The 6,000-nt window shown below is 43.5% G+C and overlaps 1 protein-coding gene across 10 annotated transcripts in view; it reads right to left on the reverse strand.

Annotated features, from left to right (window-relative positions):
* LOC105353814 (serine-rich coiled-coil domain-containing protein 2) overlaps positions 1-5,616 on the reverse strand; it is a 38,791-nt gene extending 33,175 nt beyond the window's left edge. For 3 of the 10 annotated variants that reach the window (XR_002289878.2, XM_020702048.2, XM_020702049.2), the window contains exon 1: positions 4,374-5,616. The gene's annotated coding sequence lies outside the window, so the exon portion shown is untranslated. The remainder of the gene's footprint in view (positions 1-4,373) is intronic. The other 7 variants (XR_002289879.2, XM_020702051.2, XM_011473551.3 and 4 more) reach the window with 5 other exon arrangements.
* Between the last annotated feature and the right edge of the window lie 384 nt (positions 5,617-6,000).

Consider the following 6,000-nt stretch of genomic DNA (forward strand, 5'->3'; position numbering starts at 1 on the left):
AAGCACTTTGATTTTTTTAGGTTGTAATTTGTGTTTTTACTTGAATTTGTATGCCTATTTGTTTTTAACATTTTTATATATGTATCTTTATTTGAAGTGAAGAAGGTGAAGAAGGTGCAGGAGTTTAAGTACTTGGGGTCAACAGTTCAGTGTGATGGGGAGTGTGGAAAAGAGGTGAAGAGGCGAGTGCAGGCAGGTTGGAGCGGGTGGAGGAAAGTGTCAGGAGTGTTGTGTGACAGAAGAGTGCCAGCAAGACTCAAAGGAAAGGTGTACAAGACAGTGGTGAGACCAGCTCTGCTCTATGGGTTAGAGACGGTAGCAGTGAGACAGAGACAAGAGGCTGAGATGGAGGTAGCGGAGATGAAGATGTTGAGGTTCTCCTTAGGAGTGACCAGGTTAGACAGGATAAGGAACGAGTACATCAGAGGGACGGCTCATGTTGCCTGTGTTAGCGACAAAGTCAGAGAAGCCAGACTGAGATGGTTTGGACATGTTCAGAGGAGGGATAGTGGATATATTGGTAGAAGGATGTTGGAGATGGAGCTGCCTGGCAGGAGGGCAAGAGGACGGCCAAAGAGGAGATACATGGATGTCTTAACAGAGGACATGAAGTTGGCTAATGTTAGGGTAGAAGATGTCCATGATAGAGTGAGGTGGAAAAGGATGATTCGCTGTGGCGACCCCTGATGGGAAAAGCCGAAAGAGAAAGATATATGTATCTTTATTTTACCCTCTTCTGCATGAATTTATCTTATTTCATGAATTTTTTAAAGAGTATAAAAAGCCAAACTTAAAATAAAATTAAAATAAGGCAAAATATATCCATCGTAATTTTTATGAATTTAACATTTAATGCGTTTAGAAATAATGTATATGTTGTAAAAATATCACTTAAGTAATGAAAAGAAGACAACTTGTTGTTTCCCTTTCGGCTTTTCCCATCAGGGGTCGCCACAGCGAACGAGTCGCATGGTAAACTTGGCAATGTTTTACGCCGGATGCCCTTCCTGACGCAACCCTCTCAAAGCAACCGGGCTTGGGACCGGCACAGAAGTAGAGAAGGGAACAGGGAGCAGCCCGGACAACTTAGTTTTATGAAAAAGTCCGACTGTTTTGTAAATGTTTCATTTGATCAAAAAAAGACAAGTATTTTAATTTCACTTCTAATCAGGGGTCAGAAGTTTCTGTAAAAAGGTCAAAGTAGTTATATTTTAGAGCTAAAACTGTTTTTAAATGCTTTACCATTAAAAACAAAAACCTTTCCCCTCATTTTCCAGACGCTCTTTATAGTTGTTCATAACCAGACATGACTGTGAACTCCAAAATAGGGTTGGGCGATGTCCCTTAAATTGGCCGTTGACGATGTTTGCTGTCAACTATCGGGATGGACGATGACATCGTGGGGGGGGGTATTTTTACATTTTTCGTTCTTATATAACTGCTATTCGTTTTTTTGCTTTTTTCATTTTATTTCCCAACTATTGACTAATCAGCGATGATCCAGTATAAACTGAGGGAAGTGACTTTAACAAAAAAAAGTAACAAACAAAATAGAAAAGAAGTAGTCCGCTCCCGCACTTCACTAGTGAAGTGGACCGGCGGAGCGCGGACTTACAGCTTTGTGTTTGAGGGGAAGGGGGGGGAGGTGCTTTGTTACATGAGCGCTATGTGTGGGAGATTTAAGACTGCGATCCGCAGCTCTAGGGGTACAAGCAACCGAACTCAGAACCGGGTCTAAAAGTGTGTGTTTGAGCACAGCTCGGATCGTCAGCACACACAGCGGTTTGAGCTTCAAAGCAGAAATGTCGCTCAGTCCTTAGAAAACATTCAAACAATCACGCGGATTTGTGTTTCCAGTCGTGTCCCGACTAAATAAAGGCTGATGTTATTCTTACATGTTTACGTGCAGCCAGCAAGCAGCACCACCCAAAGCTAATGTTGTTAGCCCGTGTTAGCATACTGCTAATCCTGGCTTTGTTCAGAAAAAGCACTGACCACAAGGATTAAAATTCAAATGATGAGCGAACAGGTGTTTCATAATAACCGTAACATTATTAAAAGCACGTTTAGAAGATCATCTCGTATTTTACCGAGCTGACATGTCAATGTATATAGCCGCTCGGAGCTGTTTAACATTGTTTTGTATTGAATTGTTACATTCAATAAAGTTTGAAAAAAAAAGCCGCTCGGCGGAATTTATATCCTTCCGGTTTTCAAACCCTACTGCGCATGTGCGAATGATTTATTCCGACCGAAAGTGTGACCTTAATGAATGTTTTTATATTCTGAAAACATTTTTCTGGGCCCATCTACACGGTTGGATTCTAATCCGACCATTAATCCCATCAAGATATTTTGTACATGTAACCGCGGCTTATGGTGTCGACGCGCAACGTGGCGGGGGCGTGGCATCACGATGGTGGTCTCTCCATCGGGATGTCAGTCACCCATCACGATGGACGACGTCCATCGGCACAACCCTACTCCAAAAGCTCACCGCTGTCAGAACCTGCATCTTAAGGCCCGTACACACCGGGACGAATATTCGCCAGCGTTTTTCAACACGTTTTTTGTGTTCACACCCAGGCGATTTTCGCTGACGATGAGCCGATTGAACATGCAATTTCATTCCCTGACATTAGATGGCGCTTAATGTAAAACAGAAATACTCCTGTACACAAGGTGGCGCTGCGCAACTTTAGGCTTCTTAAAGTCGCTTTTCACTCAGAAGAAGAGAGCAAGTATTTACGCGCTTGTCAGAATCATACAAAGAAAACATGAATATTTCAACCACCAGTAGCTCCACTTCCAGCGATGAAGAAATTATTGTTCTGTTGATGATGAAAGACGCCGGAAAAGACGTCGATTTTGGGTACATCCCATGGTTATGAGAAGAGAAGAACATGGGGAGTTGAAAATGTATCATGAGCGTTTTCGGGGATATTATAAAATTTCCGTCAGTGAGTGCATCCTCTTCGTCTTATTTCTTCGCGGCAGTGTAGACGCTACTTGGCGTCTATCTTCTTCGCTGGTATGTGTGCTCAGCAAGGCAGTTTTGTGTTTGAGCGCCCCCAAGTTGTGTTTTACTGTAACTTCAGAAGCTCCAGACACGTGTGCAAAAGCGCCATTCTCATTGGTCGTATAGTTTTTAACGCGGCGCATCAAACCAAAAAAAACGAACCTGAGACGTTTTTTAAAAAGTGACGCTTTGACGCGTGGCGATTTTTCGCCTCGGTGTGCACACTCACATTGGTGCCCTTTGTTTAGTCACGAGGCGTTAAACGTCGACGAATATCGCGCACGAAATTCATCCCGGTGTGAACGGGCCTTAAGACGGACTAAAAATCCTCTGGAGATGAGAAAAAAAGATTCTGCGTTAGTAGAGGAATCATGGTCTCTGCTTCAGGGTGCAAACTCCTCCATCAGCAGTTTCTCACCTGCTTTTGAGCAAATCTAAACAAAAAAAACTCAACAGTGATCCAGGCACACTGCGCCAAATTCTCCAGGATGAGGTTTAGAGACGTTTTTGACGCCACTCTGCAGAAATGATCGAGTGGATCCAGACAAACTCAAACACAGACAGAAATGAAATGAGATCTGAAGATTTTAGTGGAAGCAATTAACAAAGAGGACTGGACCCAACTGTACGTTTCCCCATTCAACCACATTGTGAGGAAAAGTGAATGGTTGCATCCTTACTGCATGTTTATGTTGAAAGAGACCCAACAATTGTGCTAAATTTGAGCAGATTGTTTTACTACACCACACCAGGTTTATTATCCTAACTGAAAGGGTTTACTTCTTTAAAAAAAAGATTTTTGGGGGGAAATGTTCGTTTTTTGCAATCAGATATCAGATTGAAACAAAACTGTGATCCTAAAACTCAGGTTTGAACTGAATCGTGGCAAAAGTAATGGTTGCATCCCCAGTCAGAACCAAAATCTAGGTTCCAGCAAAGCTAGACGTGAACCAAACTTATTTTATTGTGAGGTCAATACAATTCTATTAAAAAGCATCAGCTCCATTAATTAAAACCTAACCACACCCTTGTAATGAGACCAGCTGGGCTCTGGATGATCAGCTGATTCATGATGATGAAGACCAGAACTGTTCTGCCAGACTTCCTTGTCCTTCACGCCTGGTTCTGGTGTAACATCTGAGAATTCAAATGAGGGATTTTCACCAAAGTCTGAACTGAAAGGCTGAGTCCAGATCGGATCACTTCTCGGATCTCTGCTCCATTCGTGATGTGAATCGTCTCTACGCCACACTGGTTCGGTCTGTCCCGAAACTACACGCAGCCGTGTTTACATAACACAGAAACCAGCAGAAGAACCGGATTCCACTGTTTGCTAAGCCAAGTAGTCACGCACCTGTCAGGCACGCCGGCATCAGAAACAGAGCACGACCCGTGGACAGAAGGGACCGACCACCAGAGGCGGGATCGGGCCTGCGGGTCCGGGATCCCAAAACCCCCGCCGAGCCGAGCCGAGCCGAGCCTCCCGCTGAAACAGTCGAGTGAGCAGAACCGGGTAGGACAGACGCCTGTGTACGACTGAACCCGGCGTCTGGAGGTGTCGACGGTCTGCCGAGTGCCGAACCTGCTGAATCATTCAATGCGCGCGCAGACCGCTGCATAAAGAACAGCTGACTCTGACGTCATCGCCCAGCTGTGAGCAAACGCTTCCAAGAGTGACCGACGGAGGGAAGGATGGGCCTGACTGCACTCTTTCAGCCCTGTCCAAAACTTAAAAGGGCGCGTGAACATGTCCAGTACTCACGCGCATCGTGAACATCTCTGCCTTTTGATTGAACGGCCAAAAACAGACTGCTTCTTGCTTTAGCTTGTCGGGCATTTTTCGCGTACGTCAGTATTGTTCACGTAAAATACGTATCAGTTTACCGCAGTTAGGCGTCAAATGAATACCAAGTGTGTTCAGACTGCACGCTAAAGAGAATGTCATACGACATTTTATTTCTGAGCAATCTTGACACTCTGACCCCTATACTGTCGGCCATTGGTGCAGTCCGGAAAATAACCAGTCTTCCCATTGGTTAATACGTACCGGGAGAAACCTTTTTTGTGGAGCACGGGGGTGGATGACAATATTAGTGTTTGCTACGTTGAACTAGTGCTTTGTGAACTGAGATGTTTGTAATGCACAATAACTGTGAAGTTATATGTGCACCAAAACTTTGAAAAGTAAAATATTTATAAAAAAAATATAGATTTCCCACAGTGCAAAGAGCTTAAATGTTTCTGAAAAGTAAAATGAGAAAAATCTCTGATGACGCAAAGATTAGAAATGTTTCTGCAAATGGAAACAGGTTTCTTTGTGAGGTTTTGTAACATTTGGTCAGCAGCTCTGAAGCCTATGAAGGCCTTTCTGTGAATTGAGAATGTACTTGAATGAATGAATGAATGAATGAATGAATGAAGCTTTATTTACATATCTATGACATCCCCTAAACCTACTACAACTTTATTTACATAGCATTTTACAACACCTTCAGGGTACCAAAGATTTTTAAACTAAAAGGAAGACAGAAGAAAGTTTAACATTGAGGCAAAACGAAAATCAAATAAAAAAATCTGCATAAAATTACAAAAAGCAGTAAGCAATAAAAGATAGAATAAGAATGAAATAAAAAGTTAAAAAAAAAAGTGTGTAGGACTGGTACATGAGCAGGGATTGTTCCCCAGAGGGCACGATGAGCTTCATCCAGTGTGGGTCCCGCTACTGGCCAACCTTGTAGCCACACGGTGGCCCAAGCCTAGGTCCCCCTAACCCTGACCCCCAGTCCCAATAGAAATATAGGGTAGTCAGGAAGGGCATCCGGCAGGAGTTGGCATCTCTGCCAAACCACCTGTGCAAATCAGTGAAAGCTGATTCACTATGGCGACCCCTGATGGGACATCCCAAAAGATTATCAACAACATATATGTACATATACAGTATACACACGTCTACACAGGTATGTGCTAGCAATGCCAGAGGT

Source organism: Oryzias latipes, chromosome 19, assembly GCF_002234675.1.
Source record: "Oryzias latipes chromosome 19, ASM223467v1".
Lineage (NCBI taxonomy): Eukaryota > Metazoa > Chordata > Actinopteri > Beloniformes > Adrianichthyidae > Oryzias > Oryzias latipes.